Source organism: Schistocerca serialis, chromosome 4 (genome assembly GCF_023864345.2).
Source record: "Schistocerca serialis cubense isolate TAMUIC-IGC-003099 chromosome 4, iqSchSeri2.2, whole genome shotgun sequence".
NCBI classification, from domain to species: domain Eukaryota; kingdom Metazoa; phylum Arthropoda; class Insecta; order Orthoptera; family Acrididae; genus Schistocerca; species Schistocerca serialis.
In genome coordinates this window covers 791189237-791212718 of record NC_064641.1, presented here as the reverse complement: position 1 = coordinate 791212718, position 23482 = coordinate 791189237, and positions in this window count along the sequence as shown.

The window sequence follows — 23482 nt, the reverse complement described above, 5'->3', positions numbered from 1 at the left end:
GTACTCTGCATCTTTCTGTCACGTTCCGTACGGTGGCTTGCAAAAGGTAAATGTATGACAAGCGTTCAGTATGTAATGGAAGACTTTTTTTCTAGAAGCAGGTTGGTGTTACTCAGGATTTCGATACACCGCATTATTACCCACTCCTCTGGCTACAATTCAATATAACCTCTGTTCAGTGCGACAGCCTTAGGCCACCTTACTGGGAGATTCTGTGTGCCCGTATGGTACCAATCTACTGGTCGACGTCGGGGCCAACGTTTTGCTTTATCAGTAACCTCCTCAACATCCACGTACTGCTTCCCGTGGAGTCCATCCTTCATTGGGCCAAACAGATAGAAGTAAGAAGACCTGAGATCTGGCCTATAGGGTAGACGGGAATGAACAGTCCAATGAAGTTTTCTGAGAAAGAGTAGTTCATTTGTGTTTTTGTGGCGACGAACATTCTTAAATTTCCTGAGAGCAGCACAATAAAATTCAGAGCTGATTGTTGCACCGTGAGGGAGGACATCAAACAGAATAACTTCTTTAGGGTCCCAGAAATCGTCGCCACGACTTTACCTACTAAGGGTGAGACTTTGAACATTTTCTTTGGAGGACAGGTAGTGTGGCGCTATTCCATAGATCCAGTGATGATCCCATGTTTCATCGCCTGTGTTGTTGTTAGACAAAAATGGTCAAGAGCAGCATCAAAAAGCACAAGCAACTGTACGTGGATGGCCCTTCGCTGTTCATTATAATCTTAGGCGACGAGGAACAAAGCGAGCACATGCCTTTGAGTATGCCAACTGTTGGACGAGTGTGTCACCACTATCAACAGATGTGTCCAGTTTTTTTTTCTTTATTGTAAATTCATTTCTCATACGAGGCGGGCCAGCAGCGGCCTACACACGCCGCCTTTCGGCCAATTGATACAACATTAGATACAACAGAAGACAAAGAATAGAAAAAAATGGATGTTAAAACATGATGATAGACATAACGTGATAGATATGAAGCCGTTCGACTGAAGGCACTGTGTACAGAAAGGAGGTCAACAGTTAAAATGAAGGTTGACATCCAGTTGGATACACGAACGTAAAACGTCACTGATAAAACACTGTTGCACAAAGCAAAGAAACACTGGCGCACAGAACCACAGGTGACGATCATCGGCGAAACAGACACCAACACAATGATGAAGGTGGAGGAGGAGGAGGAGGAGGAGGGGTAGGGGGAGGGGGATGGGGAGGGGGAGGGGGCTCTGCCACTGAGTGTAGGAGATAGGTAGAGGGAGGATGGGGGGAAGGAGCCACTGGGAGGAAGAAGGGAGGGGAGAGGTTAGAGGTTGGGGTTGGTAGCCCAGGGAGGGGGAGGGGAGACTGTGTCCATTTTTTTTCCTTTATTGTTGTTTTCAAACGCGTACAAACTGGCAGGCTGTCAGCAGCATGTTACGCTGCTCTTCAGCCATAGAATAGATCAATAAACAACTGAAAGAATACACATAAGTGACATAACGGTGGGTGATAAAACAGTAGACACATAAAGACAAACACGGAGCCATTCACACTCGACGATAAACCACACTACAAACTGTTGACACGACGCACAAACACTGAAGATGGCGATGGCACAGGTGAACGATGGAGTGCGACGGTGAACACTGAACACTAAACATGACGGCACACACGAGACACTGATGGCGATGATCTCCGGCGCCCGAATGTCCACTTAGTGTGTGCGAGTCTGGGGAACTGCCAAGAGGGGAGGAAGGATGAGGTGGGGGAGAGGGGAGAACAAAGATGCCAATGGCTGAGGAGATGGGGGGAGGAGTAGAGGGACAGGGGAGGGGAAGCCTGGGGGAGGAGTGGGGAGAAATGGAGGAGGGAGGGAAGAGGGAGAGAAGGGACAGATGGTGCCCAAAGGAGCAAACACAGGAAGAGAGAGAGAGGATCAAAGTTGGTAGATGGAGGAGAGAAGGGCATCATCAGGGAGAGGCAGCTGGTGGAAGCCACCTTGGGAGGGTAAGGAGGGTGGAGAGATGGAGACCGGGTGGGACATGGGAATACAGGCCAGCTGTGGGCGGGGGTGAGAGAGGATGGGTGAGACAAGTGGGTGAGGAGGACCGAGTTTGCAGGAGGTGTACAGGATCTGTATCCTTTCAAGGAAAAGGAGGAGGTGGAGGAACGGAATGAGATCGTACAGGATCCGCGTGGGGGAGGGGAGACGGATGTGATAGGCAAGGTGGAGAGCATGGTGTTCAAGGATTTGAAGGGATTTATAAAAGGTAGGGGGGGCAGAGATCCAGGCTGGATGGGCGCAACAAAGGATAGGGCGGATTAGGGATTTGTAGGTGTGGAGTATGGTGGAGGGGTCCAGACCCCACGTACGGCTGGAAAGGAGCTTGAGGAGATGGCGTCGGGAGCGTGCCTTGGCTTGGATTGTCCGGACATGGGGGATCCAGGAGAAGCAACAGTTGAGGGTGACGCGAAGGAACTTAAGGGTGGGGGTGATGGCGATAGGACGGCCATAGATGGTGAGATAGAAGTCAAGGAGGCGGAAGGAAGGGGTGGTTTTGCTTACAATGATCGCCTGGGTTTTGGAGGGATTGACCTTGAGCAACCACTGGTTGCACCAAGCGGTGAACGGATCAAGATGGGATTGGAGAAGGTGTTGGGAGCGCTGTAGGGTGGGGGCAAGGGCAAGGAAGGTGGTGTCATTGGCAAACTGGAGAAGGTGGATGGGGGGTGACGGTGGCGGCATGTCCGCCATATATAAAAGATGCAGAAGGGGGGAGAGGACGGAGTGTTGGGGCACACCGACGGAGGGAAAAAAGGTGTAGGAATCCGTGTTATGGATGGTGATGTAGGAAGGACGGTGGGAGAGAAAGGAGCCGATCAGACAGACGTAGTTAATGGGAAGGGAGAAGGTTTGGAGCTTGAAGAGGAGACCGGAATGCCATACGCGGTCATAAGCACGTTCGAGGTTCAGGGAGAGGAAGATTGCAGAGCGAGAGGAATTAAGCTATACGGAAAGGAGATGAGTGAGGTGAAGGAGAAGGTCGTCGGAAGAGAAGGACGGCCGAAAGCCACACTGGGTAACGGGAAGGAGGCGGTGCTGGCAGAGAAGCTGGTGGATGCGGCGAGTGAGGATAGATTCCAGGACCTTGCTGAAGACCGAGGTAAGGCTGATGGGATGGTAGGAGGAGACGGCGGACGGCAGTTTACCAGGTTTAAGGATCATCAGGGTGTGGGAGGTTTTCCACAGGTCGGGGTAGTAACCAGTGGACAGGACTACATTGTAGAGCCTGGCCAGGGTGGAAAGAGACAGGAGCTTCACAAAGGTGATAGAAGGTGACACGATCGTGACCAGGAGCGGTGTTGCGTTTCATGCAGAGTGTAGCAATGAGATCCTGTGTAGTGATAGGGGCATTGAGTTCCGTGTGTGCAATGTTGTCCAAGTACTGGAAACCAGGTGCAAGGGAAGGGACAGAGGTGTCAGTTCGATCGCGGACATGCGGGACAGAGGAGTAATTGAACTGGGGATCATCGGGGATGGAAAAGACATCGTAGGAGGCAAAGTGATTGGCCTTACTAAGGGTGTCAGGGAAGGGGTGATCATCATGGAGAAGAGGATAGTAGGGGGATGGTTTAGTTCCGGTAAGGCGACAGAAGGCTGACCAGAACTTGGACTAGTTTATAGGTAGGGTAGCATTTAAATGGGTGCATGTCTGTCGCCAGTCCCAGTGTTTCTTAGCCGCGAGCAAATTTCGAATGTGTCGCTGGAGTTGCCAGTGGCGTCGTAGTGTGTCCGGGTCATGCGTGTGGGGGAGGGCACGGTAGAGATGGCAGGATTCACAAAGGATGAGGACGGCCTGTGGGGGTAAGGTAGGACAGTGGGGGTGGATGAAGACAGTCGGGATGTGGGCCTCAGCAGCCTCAGACAGGGTCTGCTGGAGAAAGGAGGCGGCATGAGTTACATTGTCAGGGTGGTGGTAGGTGAAGGGGTGGCTATCGACATGGGTGGAGAGGGTATCCCGGTAGGCATTCCAGTTGGCACGGGAATAGTCATGGACATACTTTGGGGAAGAGTTATTACGAGGTTCGGGGCGGAGGCGATAACCATCTGAAATGGTGAGGAGGACAGGGAGATGGTCGCTACCAACAGGGTCCAGGACAGCCACCATTATGCGGCCAAGGAGGTTAAGGGAGGAAAGGATAACATCGGGAGTGGAGTTGGATTCGGGACGGGTGTGCTGGGGGATGGGGATGAGGTCACCTTGAAGGGAGGAGAGGAACCGATGCCACCACTGTAACTGGGCGGCGGAACGACTATGGATGTTGAAGTCGGCGGCGACCATGTAGGAGGAGAAGGTATGGTCAATGTGGGAGAGGAAATCGAAGGGAATAGAGGCGTTAGGGCGGACATAGATGGTGGCGCAGGTGATGGTAAGGCCGGGGAAGAAGAAACTAAGGATCAGGTGTTCATAGATGGTGGTGCAGGTGATGATAAGGCCGGGGAAGAAGAGACTAAGGATCAGGTGTTCGGTGGGGTCAGGAAGGAGAGGTTGAAGCTGAACTGGGATCTGGTGGTGGTGACCAATGGCAACTCCGCCACACGCAATCGGGAGGGGATTATCGGAGCGGTGAAGGAGGTATGGCGACGTGTGGATGGTGTGGTGGGGTTGGATGAAGGTTTCATTTAGGAGGAATGCATCCATGCAGTGGGTGGCAAGGGTGTGCAGGAAGAGGTTCTTGTTGGCGGGAGGGGAGTGGATGTTGTTGAAAAGGGTACAGTGCTGTCGCGCCATGACAGGGATTTAGACGAGGGTGTCAAGACGGAAGAAGGTGAAATGGGCCTGGTTGTGGGAGTAGGTGGCATACATTTTGAGGTGGAAGATGGAACGGGCGGCGAGGGGACCTGTTGGAGGGTGCGAGGGCGCTGGAAAGGGTGAACGTTTTGCAGGACAATGGTGAGGAATCTGATGATGTCCTAAGTGGTGGGGGGGAGGGACGAAGGTAATTGCCAGATGGGGTGGGGGCATCCAGAGGGCGGACAGGGATGATGAGTTCAGGGGAGGTCGGAGGGGGTCGGGCTTTACACTTTTTGGGAGTAGGTGGGATGGGGGAGATTGCAGGTATCACAGGAGGGAGGGGATTGAAGGTTAGGGCACAGCCAGAGGAAGTGCACTTGCCTACAATGTGGGCAGGTGGGGGTCTCGCGGCACTCAGCTGTTGGGTGCATGTTATAGTGCAGACACCTCTGGCAGCACAGGGATTGAGGAGGGGAACGGGAGGGGTCGACCTTATAGCGCTGGTTGAAGAGGAGGGTACCTTCCTTTGGGAGACGGTCAATGGAGGGGGTGTCCTCGGAGAAAATCCACATAAAGCGGGTGGGGCCGGCCAAGTCAAAAATGCAGCGGACTGCCCGCACCTCCAGTGTGGGATGTGCCTTGAGCTCTGCCAACACCTCCTCCTCCATGATCGTCGGACTGAGCCAAGTGATTACGGCGGTGAGGGTCGGCGGGTGACGTGGGGGTTGGGGTTGGCGGGTAGGAGATGGAGAAGGAGCAGGATTGAGGGAGGCGTTGGTGCCAAACCGGGTGATGAGGAGGTGAGAGAGGATGTCAGTATGGAGGGTGGGGCTGGGGGAGGAGACGAGAACTGAATCCCGTCTGGGAGTGAGGAGTGAGATGGGGGCACCAGGGAAGTGTTGGAGGAGGAGGAGGGAGAGATTCCGGGCCTCGAGAAGGGAAGGATCGGGATGGGAGAGGAGGTATTTGTATAAAGAGGGGGGGGAGGAGGAGGAGGAGGAGGAGGAGGAGGAGGAGGTGGAGGTGGAGGTGGAGGGAGCGGGCCAGGAGGGGAGACATACATGGCAACCTGGGGGAGGGGAAGGAGGATGGGGCAGGGCCTTTTTGGGAGCAGAGGAGGTGGTGGCGCCACTAGGGCTTTAACGGCGACAGGAGGGTGGGTGGTGACATGAGGGACGGGAGCTATAGGAAGGTGACAGGAAGTGGCAGTTCCCGGCATTGACGAAGCAGTAGGCGCCGGAGATGGTGACAGTGAAGGCAACGGCGACGGCAACGGTGGTGGTGATGGCGAAGGCGATGGGGAGAGTTGGGCATGGGCAGTGGCCCGACGGGCCACCACCCTAGCTGGAGCTGCAGTGACTGGCTGGGGGAGTGTGGGGAAAGGATCAGAGGGAGAGGAGCGGGAGGAAGAAGCTGGAGAGGGGGCGACAAAGAGCGTGAGCGAAGGGATAGTGAGAAGAGGAGGGATGGAAAGAGGGGGGGGGGTGTGACTGGGCACACCATGTAATGTTGGTGGTGGCGGCGGAGGGTGACGTGTACACAATGGCAGTGGTGGTAGTAGTGGCAGTGGTGGTGGGGGCTGACATGACGACAGGGATGAACAAAAAAGCACAGGACGGAAAGGAGAGGAAACAACTGGGGATGGACGAAGACCAGAGTCCCACACTGCTGGCGCTGGCGCTGGCTGGCAGGAACGCCGCAGCTGCTGCTGCTGCTGCTGCTGCTGCTGCTGCGGACGGGGCCGGGGCCGCTGCCGCTGCCGCTGCCGCTGCCGCTGCCGCTGCCGCTGCCGCTGCCGCTGCCGCTGCCGCTGCCGCTGCCGCTGCCGCTGCCGCTGCCGCTGCCGCTGCCGCTGCCGCTGCCGCTGCCGCTGCCGCTGCCGTTGCCGTTGCCGTTGCCGTTGCCGTTGCCGTTGCCGTTGCCGTTGCCGTTGCCGTTGCCGTTGCCGTTGCCGTTGCCGTTGCCGTTGCCGTTGCCGTTGCCGTTGCCGTTGCCGTTGCCGTTGCCGTTGCCGTTGCCGTTGCCGTTGCCGTTGCCGTTGCCGTTGCCGTTGCCGTTGCCGTTGCCGTTGCCGTTGCTGTTGCTGCTGGAGGGAAGGCTGACTGGCTGGCTGGACCGCTGCTGCTGGCTGGGACCACCGCCGCCGCCGCCGCCGCCGCCGCCGCCGCCGCCGCTGCTGCTCGGCTGGACGGCTGGCTGGCTGGCTGGCTGGCTGGCTGGCTGGCACCTGAAACCCTATCGCTTCGATTAGAACCAGAAAGGCACAATCGAAGGGCGGTATCCTTCCGGATTACCGCCGGAGATGTGTCCAGTTACACGAGGAGGTATTTGACTGTGATGCGTCGATGACCTCGAATGAGAGTGCCCGCAGGTTGCAACATTGCAGGTGTCACAGCTGCATGCCGCCGTCCGGCACGCGTGAGCACCTAATCATGTCTGCGATGCTCTGGTTTTCCGCCAAAAGAAACACAATGACAGATCTCTCCCTGGAACGCACCTCCGTTACAGACGCCATTTTGAAGGCTATGTACAGCGCCTCCACCTATCGGAACTTCGTGAAGCTATAGGAGCTGAATCAGGAATATTCTGCGGTGTCCCACAACAAACTCCACATTTTTTCTACCGAAATTGGCCGAGAATAAATAAAGTGTTCCTTATCGAACGCCTCTCATAAATACAAAATATGTGTTCCTGGATTTACTCCCATTCCATCTGCAACCAGTAATAGATCCCAAGCTGAAATGTGGAAAGAAAACTGAAGTTCAGAGAGAAAAAAATATAATCTTTGATTATTTAATAAATTGAAACACCTTTCCCTTGCTGCGGTATTTAAATATTCCTATTTCATCATTACCACATAGGAGAGAGAGCTGTACTTGGAGTGTAGTGTACCTAGAAACACACGATGTTTGCTGTTTGGTGTTTCAACCTACTGAATGTACAATCACATGAAGGAATGCACAATACAAATGATGTGAGGTCGCGCTTTGTGGGGTATTTGTAAATGTTCTGTATACATAAGTGCATTGTAATATATTAAAGCCGTTTGGCGGATACATTTAACTATCAGATACAGAAATAAATGGTGAGAAATTATTTATATATGACGTGTGGATGGTTAAGTTCAACTTCGTCGGTCGTTCATCATCTTGTACCTTGAAACGGAAAAAGCACTTCCACTATGGACCACATGGTGTTTGGAAATGAACTCATTTTCTTCAATGTCTTAACAATTTTTCCAGATCTGAAAATGAAAATTTAGTTTAGTTGCCAATGGATTATTTAACTTATAACTTGACTTGCCGGCCGTAGTGGCCGAGCGGTTCTAGGTACTACAGTCTGGAATCGCGTGACCGCTACGGTCGCAGGTTCGAATCCTGCCTCAGGCACGGATATTTGTGATGTCCTTAGGTTGGTTATGTTTAAGTAGTTCTAAGTTCTAGGAGACTGATGACCTCATAAGCTAAATCACATTGTGCTCAGAGCCATTTGAACCATTTGAACACACATCCGTGCCCGAGGCAGGATTCGAACATGCGACTGTAGCAGCAGCGCGGTTCCAGACTGAAGCGCCTAGAACCACTCTGTCACAGCGACCGGCTTTGACAATGGCAATACAATTCGGTTAGGTCTTGGCAGATCAGTTGAGGAACATAAAGTGCCTTGAGAAGAGGTTATAAGATGAGTAACTACAAAAGTAAAACAAGGGTAATGGAATGTATTAGAATTGAAGGAAGTGATGCTGACATTTCAGCAAATGGTGCAATAGAAGTAGTAGCTGGATTATATTTGGGTAGTAAAGTAACTGACGGTGACCAAAGTACAGACGACATAAAATGCAGACTTTAATTAGCAAGAAATGATTTCTGTAAAAGAGAAATTTGTTAACATCGAACATAAATTTCAGTTGCAAAGAGAGTTCCTCTGGAATGTTGGCTTGTCAAACAAGAATGGAATAAAAAAGTTTAAATGTGGGTCTACAAAAGAATACTGAAGATATAATTGAGGAGAAATGTTATTTGTGGGACAACGTGAGTAAAAGATCTGATAAGGATCCAGAACACTCGAGCAGTACTCCAGAATAGAGCGCACTAACGTTATATATTCTGTCTCCTTTACAGATGAACCACACTTTTCTAGAATGCTCCCAATAAACCGAAATCGACTATTTACCTTTCCTACCATAATCCTCACACGCTCGTTCCATTTCATATGCTTTGAAACGTTGCGCCCAGATATTTAAACGACGTGAACGTGTCAACCAGGACACTACTAATGATTTATGCGAACACTACGGGGTTTGTTTTTCCTTGTCATCTTCTCCGACTCACATTTTTCTAATGCCATTCATCGCACCAAGTCATCTTTTCTTCTCCTACAGTCATTCAACTTCGACACCTTACCATACGCGCACCGGCAAACAACCACTGACTGTTGCCCTCTCTGTCCTCCAGATCATTTCTGTATATAGAAAATAATAGGGTCCTATCACACTTCCCTGGGGCATTCGTGACGATACCTTTGTTGCTGATGAACTTGTAGAAGCTTGCCTACACTAAGCAGGTACAAACTGAAGTAGGTTGGAGTACTTACACAGAACAACAGCATTTCAGCTTGAAGATCAAAGAGCTCAATAACCAACAAATTCAAGACGACAGAGCAGACTGGAATTGGAATCTTACAGGAATAAGTACTGACTCACTACCTCTCGAAATTAAAAGCTATCAACCAAGAAGACGGACAACAGAAAGAACAAAAAACATCCACTGCTGTGGCAAGCGTATACCTACAACAAGAAGCGAAGATGACGACGTTTCCATTCGCTACGAAGATGTCGTGCTACGCTTTGATGATTCCGAAACACTGTGCCTTATTATAGAGCCAATTAATTTGAGCGAATACACTTTTCTATCAGGCCACCTGGAAGAACGAAGCTGTCCGTGTGGTGGAGGCGTAGTTAACGTTGAAAGCGAAGGGCTGAAAGGAAGCGGGTAGCGGTGATTACGGAAGGTCACCTACCTGCCTTCATTTCCCACAGACTCCCGCCTGCCGGCGAACAACAGGTGCGTTCTGACAAATGAAGTTAATGAGGCGACGCACTCGGACGTAATAACACGGACCGCCGCCGTTAACATTGTTTCACTGCGAAGGTCGCCGTGCCGGCCCACGTCCGTGCGTGCGTGGGACCCCATCCCCCCTGTGGGACGAGGCTGCGCGCACCTGTGCTATTTTTATGGGGGCTGTAAAAGTTTTCTGGCAGAGAGAGTAAAATTTAGTTGTTACGGTTCCTCCACTATGTCATCTCGCTCCTCCCAGGGCCGCGCTAGCGCGCGCGCCTCCTCGGCTTTAATCAAAAAGTTTTGTTGTTGTCCCCTAAATGCACGCGCGTGCTTTTAGAGCCGACAGTTTTAAAAATTAATGTCAGCGATATAAGATTACTTTCGGAAAAATTTTCGTCCCTGTTGCCGAAGGATTAAGGCTCTCATATTAACGACACAGACGCGTGCTGGGGATTCAACCGGGTCGTAATTATTTTACTGCGAGGTGCACTATCAAAGTAAAATTTGATTTGGATCAAAATTGAATTATAATAGTGTCCAGAACCCTCTAACAGGATGAGCCCACTAGCTTGTGTAAAAGCTCTGAAAATGCTCTACCTGATATTTCCTCATCGATACTAGCTGGAACTTGAAAGAAAAATATGAAATACCCGCACTTTAGTCTTGCATAATAATGATGTTAACATCTGCGTGACTACTCCATAGTTCACACTTAAGCGCCTGGTAGAAGGTTCATCGAACGACTTTCACATTATTTCTCTTCTGTTCCACAATCTAACAGTGCGTTGGAGAAACTAACGCTTTAATTTTTTTCGTTTGCTCTCTGATGCCTCTTATTTTATTACAATGATCATTTCTATGTATGTAGGTAGCAGTCAACAATATATTCGGAGGAGAACGTTTGAGATCGAAATTTCGTGTAAAGTTCGCTCCGCACCGATGAACGGATTTGTTTCAATGGTTGTTACCCCAAATAGCATGTCATATCTGTGACACTGGTTCCTCTATTTTGAGATAATACAAAAAATGTTACTCTTTTTGAACTTTTTTCATGTCCTCCGTCAATCCCATCTGATAAGGATTCCATACTGTACAGCAATACTGTACACCACAGGATTGACAAGCATAATATAGGCTGTCGCTTTAGTATATCTGTTGCATCCTCTAAATATTCTGCCAATACAACACAATGTTTGGTTGCTTTCGCTACAACATCAACTACGTGTGAGATGACAGCTGCACAAAAAGTACCCTCCGCCATACACCATAAGGCACAATGTGTGGTGTTGCTATAATTGTAAATGCAGATTAAGTGCTGGTTGGACACTGGACTCTGTAAATCAAAGGCTTGAAACCACACAGCCATATTAAATATTAGTGAAAAACAATACTTGTTTGTTGAAACACTATTACGGAACACTGACTGATTGGAAATTCGTTTGAGACATCAGTTCTAGAATATGAGTGTGGCTGAAGTCTATAGTTTGCGTCCTAATTTGTAGCGAGAGATTTTACTTTGGAAATCTATTTTTCCTTTTTTTCTGTTTTTGTGAATTCAGCGGTGGGCGCAATGACCGTACTCGTTGTTGTTGTTGTGGTCTTCAGTCCTGAGACTGGTTTGATGCAGTTCTCCATGGACCGTACTTATTGCTTGATTAAAATTAGTTACGCATTTCTTCTATGCGACCAGCCGCCAACTGACTTCTAATCAACACACGATAGATATTTTATATTAAGAGACAAAACAATGTCGCTGTATAAAACTTTTAGCAGTATCCACCCTCCATACCGTCCCAGTCTTTCACCATGCGGTTTCCATATTTTTGGAGCCCTGAAAAGAGACTCTCGTGGCTGTTAATCTGCTTCGGACGAAGAGATGCAAGCCTGGGTAGAATCATGGTTCCAAGAGCAGCCGCAAACATTTTCCATGGAAGCACTGACCGTCTTGTCTCACAATGATATAAACCTATTAACAGTAATCGTGATTACTTTTGGTAGAATAAAGAGTTTTACTTGCCTATCTTTACATCCGACTGCTTTTCATTTCATTGCACTTTATATCTGGCAGTTTCTTTTTTTTCCTTTTTTTTCACTATGCCTGTCTGCCACTCAACACCTCTTTTATGTGGCTTGCAGCTGTTAAATAGTCTGCCATTTGATTTGCTCCACATCTCTGCAACATGCCATACAAATTATCCGTATGATCGATTAAACACCATGATGGTAGGTACATCATCGTAATGGTATGTATAAAGTACATGGGACGTTAGTGGACCTCAACAAAAAATGAGCAGTTTAGCGGAGTGGTTTTTTAAAATTTGATTTTCAAAATAATACACGTTTCGTCAGACTGATTCTTGTTGATCAAAATTCGATGCGAAACAGTAATTTACACTACTGGCCATCAAAATTGCTACACCAAGAAGAAATACGGACGATAAACGGCTAGTCATTGGACAAATATTTTATACTAGAACTGACATGTGATTAAATTTTCACGCAATTTGGGTGCATAGATCCTGAGAAATCGGTACCCAGAACAAGCACCTCTGGCCGTAATAACGGCCTTGATACGCCCCGGCGTTGAGTCAAACAGAGCTTGGATGGCGTACACGGTTACAGCTGCCCATCCAGCTTCAACACGATACCACACTTCATCAAGAGTAGTGACTGGCGTATTGTGACCAGCCAGTTGCTCGGCCACCATTGACCAGACGTTTCCAATTCGTGAGAAATCTGGAGAATGTGCTGGCCAGGGCAGCAGTCGAACATTTTCTGTATCCAGAAAGGCCCATACAGGATATGCAACATGCGGTCGTGCATTATTCTGCTGAAATGTAGGGTTTCGCAGGGATCGAATGAAGGTTAGAGCCACGGGTCACAACATATCTGAAATGTAGCGTCCACTGTTCATAGTGCCGTCAATGCGAACAAGAGGTGACCGAGACGTGTAACCAACGTCACCTCATACTATCACTCCGGGCGATACGCCAGTATGGCGATGACGAATACACACTTCCAATGTGCGTTCAGCGCGATGTTGCCAAACACGGATGTGACTATCATGATGCTGTAAACAAAACCTGGATTCATCCGAAAAAATGACATTTTGCCATTCGTGCACCCAGGTTCGTTGTTGAGTACACTGTCGCAGGCGCTCCTGTCTGTGATCAGCGTCAAGGGTAACCGCAGCCATGGTCTCCGAGCTGATAGTCCATGCTGCGGCAAACGTCGTCGAACTGTTCGTGCAGATGGTTGTTGTCTTGCAAACGTCCCCATCTGTTGACTCAGGGATCGAAACGTGGCTGCACGATCCGTTACAGCCATGCGGATAAGATGGCTGTCATCTCGCCTGCTAGTGATACGAGACCGTTGTGATCCAGCACGGCGTTGCGTATTACCCTCCTGAACCCACCGATTCCATATTCTGCTAATAGTCATTGGATCTCGACCAACGCGAGCAGCAATGTCGCGATACGATAAACCACAATTGCAATAGGCTACAAGCCGACCTTTATCAAAGTCGGAAACGTGATGGTACGCATTTATCCTCCTTACACGAGGCATCACAACAACGTTTCTGCCGGCCAACTGCTGTTATGTATGAGAAATCGGTTGGAAACTTTTCTCATGTCAGCACGTTGTAGGTGTCGCCACCGGCGCCAACCTTGTATGAATGCTCTGAAAAGCTAATCATTTGCATATCACAGCATCTTCTTCGTGTCGTTTATATTTCGCGTCTGTAGCACATCTTCGTGGTGTAGCAATTTTAATGGCCAGTGGTGTAGATCTGTTGAGAGTTACACATGGTACCAAGTGACTTCCTGGAACAAGAACGAGTTTGCAATACTGGAGACACTGGACCCATACTTAGGAAGAAAAGAAGCTGGACCCTTGTGCATACATCCAGACTTTTTTCTTTAATAACTTATGTAATATAACATGGGAAATAGAGGCGCAGCGTGAGGTTGCAACAGGATTCAACAACTTAAATTGGAACACTCACATACTGTACCTCCAGAAAAGACGATGACGTTAGAGATAGAGAGGCTCGCCAGCAGTCCTTCCCGCGCGTCCAGTCCAGACTGGAGCAAGTTAGGTACTGCATCTGGGAATAACGGACAGATGGGTTGACTCTTCTAGCAACGTACGCTTTTAAAGTTCTGATAACAAACCAGCCGGCGATGCACAACGCCTCACGTGAATTTGCTACGGGAGTTGGATGAGAACCTCCGTGAAACTTTCTAGATTACTAAACTACCCTGTGCCTCAACACATTCCTTTTCTTCGGATTGTTTCTAGGCTCCTCTTGTCAGTTATATCTGCTAAAGGTCTAGACTGACGAGCAATGGTCAAGTACCAGACGAACGGGTGTTCTGAAAGCGACGACTTTCATAGGTGTACTACACTTCCAAGTACTCTCCCACCTAACCTCAACCTGACGTCTGCCTTTCCTACAGTTAGTTTTATGTAGCAGTTCCACCTTCAATTGGACGACATGTGTACTCCCAGGTATTTCCTGAACGTCACTACTTTCAATTATTGTTCGGCAATCGTGTAACCATGCAATAACGGGACTTCCCTCCTATTTATGCGCTACACCTTAGAATTATTTGTGTTGAGCGTAAATGACCAGTGTTACAGCCACAAGATGCCGGTCGTGATTTTCGACAAGGTTTCGGATTCAGATTCTGACGCAAACTGGATCTTCAGGCAGTCACAGAGTTCGCCATTTGTTCAGATACGTAAATGACGATTTAGTGAAATGAATTAACAAGAAAAAATATTAGAAGGGCTTCCTAAATAAAAAATAGATGGCGGGCTTGAATTGTCACTGAATAAAATAACATCGGCAGAGATTCAGTAGATATGGAATTAATGGAAAAGTTCAGTCAGTGCCATATATTTGTTTTATTGATTCTAATAAACTCATACGTATAAAACGCACATTTAAAAATTACATTCGAATGCCAGCAATGTACTTGGGGAGAAATTAAACGTCACGAATTATGCTTTAGATGGTTGCTTCGGGGGATGGGACCAAACAGTGGCGTCTTCAGTCCCGTCGGATTAGGGAAAGATGGGGAAGGAAGTCGGCCGTGCCCTTTCATAGGAACCATCCCAACATTTGCCTGAAGCGATTTAGGGAAATCACGGAAAACCTATATCAGAATGGCCGGTAGCACGTTTGAAGCCACATCCTCCAAAACGCAAGTCCAGTGTGCTAACCACTATGCCACCTCTCTCGGTATTTGTTTTACGAACCTATGAGTAGGCCACAAGATGTTAGGGAAATGAAATGAGATTGCCTCCTGGGATCACTCCTGAACTTACATCAACAGATTTTACATAAATAATGGTTTTCATTCATGTTACCCGTGGAAAAGCGTTCCTATCAGTGCACAGTACAATGCAAATATGTTCCAGTTTATTTAAAGGACTTTGAATGAAAAGCAGAATACCCGCTGCCTCATTATAGCTTCCTCAGCAGCGTAAAAAATGTTCCCAAAAATTTTGGCGTGCGAACTTATACAGGATTTTTTTTTATATACGTATCACCTCAAACTCCCACGAGTTCCCCTTAGTGTAATTCACCCACCCCCAATAGTTCGTCTCTGCAAATCATATCCATCCACTCCCAGTTACCCATTCTCACTCACTCATTCAGCCCAACTCATTAGTAACGGCTGCGGTTGCCGCATGCATATCAAATGGTTCAATGGCTCTGAGCACTATGGGACTCAACTGCTGAGGTCATTAGTCCCCTAGAACTTAGAACTAGTTAAACCTAACTAACCTAAGGACATCACAAACTTCCATGCCCGAGGCAGGATTCGAACCTGCGACCGTAGCGGTCTTGCGGTTCCAGACTGCAGTGCCTTTAACCGCACGGCCACTTCGGCCGGCGCATGCATATCCAAAGGAACTTTGCATGTTAACCAGAGTAACACAGGCATTGCAATATCGCATTGTCATTGCTTCTTTTCGTCTTTCTATCACTGTCTCCGGTTTCACAGCCACAGTCCCCTCTCACTGTTACTGTCCCCTTCCTCTTACTTCCAATAACTCATTCGTTCTTGTGACTGCCTTTACCTCTTTCTTCCTCTTTCGTCCTTGTCATACACTCTTTCTCTCATTATCACTGGCTTTCACCCACTTCCACGTTCTCTTTCTCTTCATCCCTTCCCCTCCCCCTCCCCCCCCCCTCTCCAGCACCGTCCCCTTACTCTTTTCCTAGCATTGTTTTGTCACTTTCAACCATGTTCCACTGTCACTGTGCCCCTCTCTTTCTCTCACATTGCCATTGTCTCCTTTTCTCTGTCCATAACACAACCACCGTGTAATATCTTCCTGTATTTATTACTTTTCCGTCGTTTTGCCACTGCCATTGTCTTCTCTTTCCTCAGCGTACAAAAGGGTAATGTCTTCGCATGCCAAAACTTTTGAGAAAAAATTTTAAAAATGGTGTGGAAGGTAGAATAAGGCAGTTGGTACTCCAATTTTCAGTCACAGGACACATTAGCATTTTGTATGCTACGATAGAAGAATTTTTCCGTTGGTTTCTTTCTTTTCCCTGCTGCAGCAGGGCATGTAACTCGTATGAAAAGAAATGTATTTGTCAGTAAAATTTAGATAATTTACTTATGTGAAACTGGAATAAAACGAAACAAATTTTACATCTCATATCGGATTTTAAGTTTTTTTTTTTTTTTAATTAAGCCCTTGGTCACTTACAGAATGAAGGTCAGAATCAATCTCCGCGTTTCCCGTCCCGTGTAGGTGTCCCGCCCCAACGTCCGCAGACGAGTCCGGAATCGGCAGAACTCACTTCCAGGAAAGCCCGCAAACGAGTGTCTAAAATTTTTTTCTCAACTCCTGGCGTCCTCATAGAACCAGCGAACGTGGTAAGACTATTATCGGCCAATAAAAGCCCGAGGCTAGTTTCTGTATTATCAGAAATGAGGAAATTACCGTTTTTGAAACTTCATCCTTATGTGCGCTCAAGTTATGTGCGCGCCTAAACTGCCATCGCTCAATCAAAGTTCGTCGCTAGTTGCTAACCTATGATACGACAGAAAACTCTCGTTTCTAGATCCCCCTCTCTTCTAAGAATTTTGAAATGTTCGACCAGATCAAACGACACTAAGAAAGCACGGTTTAAGGCTTTAAGCTTCCAATAGCCATGTCAGAGGGCAAAGCGGTGGAGCGCACCTTTCCCAGCACATTCTAAAGGCAAATGACCATACCGGACCCCCGCATCGCCTGAACGGAGCACACCGAAAAAGACGTTGTGGTGTCGGTAGCATTGGCATTGTTTGTGAACAGAAATAGACCATATCGAAGGCGCTCTGCCCAAAGGGAATCGGCAGAAAATCAGCCAGCTGGAAAGTACAGAATGAATGAGTACAATTAATGTAATGAAAAGCGCAATTGCTCCTATGTTGTCGGCCTGTTGATGTGGCCGAGTGGTTCTAGGCGCTTCAGTCTGGAACCGCGCGACCGCTACGGTCGCAGGTTCGAATCCTGCCTCGGGCATGGATGTGTGTGATGTCCTTAGGTTAGTTTGGTTTAAGTAGTTCTAAGTTCTGGGGGACTCATGACCTCAGATGTTAAGTCCCACAGTGCTCAGAGCCATTTTTTCCTATGTTGTCCTTTTAAGAAGGAAATAGTAAGATGAGGATTCTACATTGTTTGTTCGCCCTTATTTTTGCTATAACTTATACATTATTGTTCTTACGTCGAATTATTGGAGGAATCTATTAATGATCTACACGAAACGAGTCAAAAATAAAGATGGCAGATATGTTACACGACTTCTCTTTACACAACAGCCTCAGCCTTATGGAGCTTCAAAAGTTATTCGAACGTCATGTATACTTATCTATCGTGAAGAGCAGTAATCAACACACAACAGAACTTCTAAATAAAGCTAAAATCACGGCGCTATTTACAAATATTTAACAGCATTTCGTATCGTGAAGGTTACAGCACACTCAATTACTCTCTTTCTATCTTCCGTACTCTGGGTACGACGCATCGTGACTTCCCTAGCTGTCCGATATATCCATTTTTCCTTCGAACTGGCCGATATCACTTGGAAAATAATAAATATTCGTTTTATTAAATGAAATAAAAAAATTCCTCTGCAAATGCCTTCTTTTGTCGAAATAATACCTCATTTCTGTTACATCGATATTATGCCTGTCTTACGAATACAGAAAGGTCCAGAATTTTTGCCCAGGATCTATAATTTTCCTCGACCAGAACGATGAGTGCGGTGTTCCCTCACAGAATACTATAGAAAAGGTGACAGACTTTGCAGACAAAAATTTTATTATAATTGGGGACAAGGGCACATAGCCAATTTTTCCCGATCATATTCTGTTGCAATCAACGTACGTTCCTTTCCTTCTGATATGACATGAACCGTCTGAATCTGAAAGTTGCAGTACTTTTATTTGCGCATCTCTATATCAGATGCCAATCTTTACGCGTAATGATCCCATCTTTTAGCTCTGCCTGTGCTTTACCTTCTCACAAGCCTGAGTTGTATTGAAGGTTTCAACATTAATTAAGCGCAACAAATACTGTTGTAACCAATTAGCTTCGTTCTTGTAAATACAAATTTTAGAAACTTTGGCTTGGTGAAGAAAAACCAAAGTAGGGAAAGGAAATAATCATTCCATAGATTTGGTATTGAAGCATGCAACGCAGAAAAAGGGAAATGGAAAATGACAATAGACGATAAATACAGCTAAGAGTAGTGTGTGTAAAGTTAAAATAGGGTATTCTATAGGTATTACGTTCCGAGGATCATTAATTCAAAACTACGTCGCAAGTTGAGCATAGAATAGAAGTGGGAAAGTTCTGAGTATACTTTCCATTTCAACAGAGTGACAGTTGTAACTACCGAAATTATGAAAATATTGCACCAAATAACACATTACACTGAAAACAATACATATTGTTAACAATCCCCTATGCGGAGCAAGTATATTGTCGTCAAACGTTAATAGGGACCTGAATAAAGAGTCTCTCACATTGTTTGCAAGAGTGTAGCCTAATTTGGTTGGTTTGTGAGTCCATTATCCGTGGAGAGTAATTTGTTAGCAAGGAAGATATGTATTAATGAAGCCCTGCAGACACTGAATACCTCTCAGAACGTCCAACCCAGTATCTCTGACACACTTCCTTTGCGCACTTCCGTTTCTTTACGTAGCTTAATGTAATTTTTCTGGGTGACACAGTTAAGCACGTGCATTCCATGTCAAGAAAAACCCCTATTAGTTCATACTAAATGATATCTTGAATTATTTAGGTAAACTTTATTTACTTTAATAATCTTGGCTTACACGAAGGAAAGAGAAATGAGGAAAAAACATAGGCAATTTAAAAGTTGACTAATCTTAGCCAAAATGTAGAACGCATCACTAAGAATAATTAAAAGAGGATATTCATTATTTCGTGAAGAGAATTTAAGTCGAACGTGGAACGTTTGATATGTACGACACCAGTATGTCAGATTAGTATATAAATTGTTCCAATGATGGAGCTGTGGTCTATTTTGCCTCACAATTGTGTGGATGGCGTTGATTTTTTTAAAAAAATACGTTGGTCGTTTTCAATCGATAATCACAGTTTGTTTGTTTTCTCAATAGCGACGGCTCGGGAATAAGACACTGTGGTTAGGAAAGTCGACTCGCATCCGGCGAGCGGGGTTCATTTTCCCGTCAGATCATCACGATTTAAGTTTTCAGTTGATTCTGTAAATCACTCCCGGCGAATGGACGAGTCCTTCTAAGAGGCAGTGGTCTATCCCATCGATAGACAAGTGATCGTTTGCTCTATTTCATGAGATCTCCCCCTTTGATATGGAACAGAAGCTTAATTTGTGAATTTCTCGATAGTAAAGGTACAAAGCTTCTGCACCGATCTGGAATGACATTTCTTTCCATTTTCGTTCCAAAAGGCACTGCCTGATAGGCGCTTGTCGCCCCTAGTACAATCAGTTGTTCTTTTGCACGTAGCACCCTCGCAATGACGGAGAAATTGCTGAGTAATTTTCCCATGAATGAACCTGACGCATTACCATCTAAAAGAGAATTACAAATGTGGCATCGTACCTGCAAGCCGTACAGTAATACGAAAATAATAGTGGGTGATGTATGAAGTGGGAGAGGCAACAGCTGCCTGGCTCATTCATCACACAAATGTGCACTTAAGCAGAAGAAATCACTCGAATTGATAAACGGCCAACGAGGTGAAGCGGCATGTCACTTCCGACGCAGAGTGAGTAAAGAAGTGGCGTCTCCTGCCGAAGTTCTGCTGCGGGAGTGCTTTGGGATGTCTTGATCAGGTCATCGACAGTTTTGTAAAATATCGACGTTATTGATTCACATGCTTATATACATGCTGTTTTCAATTTTTTTTCGGCATCTTTTCTGCAGAGCCTCAGTTGAATACTGTCTTTAGCCACCGTGATAGAGTATAATTAAAACCAAACGTGTTTAACTTTATTATAAAGCATCATCAGTGGTCACTGCAGCAGTAAAGTTTTTCTCACAATTTTGATTTGCCAGGATCGTGAACAGTACTCATTCCTTAACTTACTACTATAAAGGGTATTAATTATTATAACTACTCACAGTTTCGTGTTTCTTACGCAATTCGTCACGTTCATCTATACATACGTGGTAGATTTCAGCACACAGCACTCTCACTAACACTAAATATATTCATGTTTTTTATGTTGTGAATAATCACTGTCATCTCGCAATATTCTGCACTTTGTTTTGATGTGCAGAATGCACTTTGGTTTAGTTCTGATGGTAATTGTTATTGCTCTATATGTGTGAGTGTTTATATTTTCGGCTGATATGTGTGTGTGTGTGTGTGTGTGTGTGTGTTTATTAGGCGAGCTAATGTCCTAAATTCTGCTTCTGTAAATTATCAGAAGATCAAAACAAACTGCAAAACGATTTAGAAAAAATATCTGAATGGTGTGAAAAGTAGCAGTTTACCCTGAATAACGAAAAGTGTGAAGTCATGCACATGAGTGCTAAAAGGAACTCGTTAAACTTCGATTACACGATAAATCAGTCTAATCTAAAAGCCGTAAATTCAACTAAATACCTAGGTATTACAATTACGAACAACTTAAATTGGAAGGAACACATAGAAAATGTTCTGGGGAAGGCTAACCAAAGACTGCGTTTTATTGACATGACACTTAGAAAATGTAACAGAGCTACTAAGGAGTCTGCCTACGCTACGCTTGTCCGTCCTCTTTTAGAATACTGCTGCGCGGTGTGGGATCCTTACCAGGTAGGACTGCCGGAGTACGTCGAAAAAGTTCAAAGATAGGCAGCACGTTTTGTATTATCGCGAAATATGGGAGGGAGTGTCACAGAAATGATACAGGATTAGGGCTGGAAATCGTTAAAAGAAAGGCGTTTTTCGTTGCGACGGAATCTTCTCACGAAATTCCATTCACCAACTTTCTCCTCCGTATGCGAAAATATTTTGTTGACACCGACCAACATAGGGAGGAACGATCACCACGATAAAATAAGGGAAATCAGTGCCCGTACGGAAAGATATAGATGTTCATTCTTTCCGCGCGCTATACGATATTGGAATAATAGATAATAGTGAAGGTGGTTCGATGAGCTCTCTGCCAGGCACTTAAATGTGATTTGCAGAGTATCCATGTGGATGTAGATGTAGATATTGCTTTACTACGGTACAACATGGTCATGTACCTAGGAACAATTATTCTATCGAAATTTAAAAGCGTTGCAATCGAGAAAATCTGTTCAGTATTGTATTTAATCGTTTCTTTATTACATCATTACTCTGCTACACGTCAACAAAAAGTAAACTGCAACATCGGAAATAATAGATGATAGCAATCGTCATCGTCATCATCATCACCATTCCGCGGTCAGGCTCGGGGACCTCGTGTTGCTAAAGATTGCTCTCTGAATAGGTTGTTTTCAGACGCTCTTTGTCGCCAGTCAGCTCCCGTAGCCATCTTTCCCAGATCTCTCCGGATGACACCACTCAATCATTTTCTTGGTCTGACATGTCTCTTGACCTTACACATGGCACGAAATCCAGCTTTAGAGGCCAACACAGGTAATGACGTCACGTGGTCGTCACATGCTTTCACTCCTCATTAAGACCGCGCTGTCTGGTTGTTCAAATATATCTTCCATGTTTCCAGAACTTGTAGATTCAGCTAAATTTTTGACAATTTTGATAGTAGCAGGCGCAATGTACAGATGGCGAATGGTTATTTACAACTTGGACTGAAACCAGACCACATTTGTAAGAGTGGGACAACATGACAGGGAAGCTATGATTGAGAAGGGTGTGAGATAGGGTTTCAGACTCTCCACAATGTTATTCAATCTTCATATTGACCAAGCACTAAAGGAAACCAAACAGAAATTCAGAAAGTGGAGTACAGTTTAGGGAGAAGAAATAGAAGCTTTGAAGTTTGCTGATGCCATAGTAATTCTGTCAGAGGTGCCGAAGGGCTTGAATGGTGAATTGCACGGAATGCGCAGTGTCTTGAAGAAAATATAAAATGGAAAATAGCAAAAGTAAAGCAGATTGAAGGAATGTAGTCGGATTAAATCAGGTGGTGACGAGGCAGTAAGATTAGGAAATGAGACATTAAAAGTAGTAAATGAATTTTGCTACTTGGGCAACAAAATAACTGAAGACGATTGAAATAGATAAAAAATAAAACGCAGAGTGGCAGTAGCAAAAAAAAACCTTTTCTGAAAAAGACAGGTAGATTTCATGTTTCTAGATTTCAGAAAGGAATCCGACTGCAACTTATCATAGGAGTATCGTCACAACTGTGTGAATAGCCTCTACAAATATTTGTCTAATAGAACGTTATAGTGGACGACAATTGTTACAGTTAAACGAAAGTGACATCGAGTGTACACTAATTAAGCGTTATAGGATCTCTAATGTCCTCGATGTATTGGATTGGTGCACACGTTCGTAGCGTTATTCCATTAGTTTAATAAACACATCAGATACGCATAACAGTGGCTTCAGTCATCAGCCATCTTCACCATTTACAACAGTCTGTCTACGCTGGTGTAACTTTTCGATTCCGCGACTATAGAAATCACGTGGTTTTCAGGCGAAGAACTCGTCGAGCCATGTTCGGAGCATTTTCATTCACAAAGGAAGTTCCTTGAAGGTTCTTCGATAGAGAGCGATAAAGATGAAAACCTGATGGCGCAAGATAAGGTGAATAAGGTGAGTGCAGACCGACTTCCCTCCTCAGCTCAAGTATAGTGTTTTCTGACAGTCAACCAGAATGCGGGCGGGCATTATCGTGGAGTACCATTATTTCACACAGTGTTACTGCACAAAGTCTACAACCTGACTAACGACTACGCGCTGACGAGGACAATTGCAACACTCCTACAGAATCGACGCTTTTTCGTGTACTTCCATGGAAAACACAGCCGATGGAGAACTCAAAAGAACGGTGTCCCTCAAGAAAGTGTACTGTCACCTATTTTATTTAATGTGTACACTAACGATCAACCACAGCCTCAAGGATGCACGAGCTTCATATATGCCGATGACCTTGCTCTTG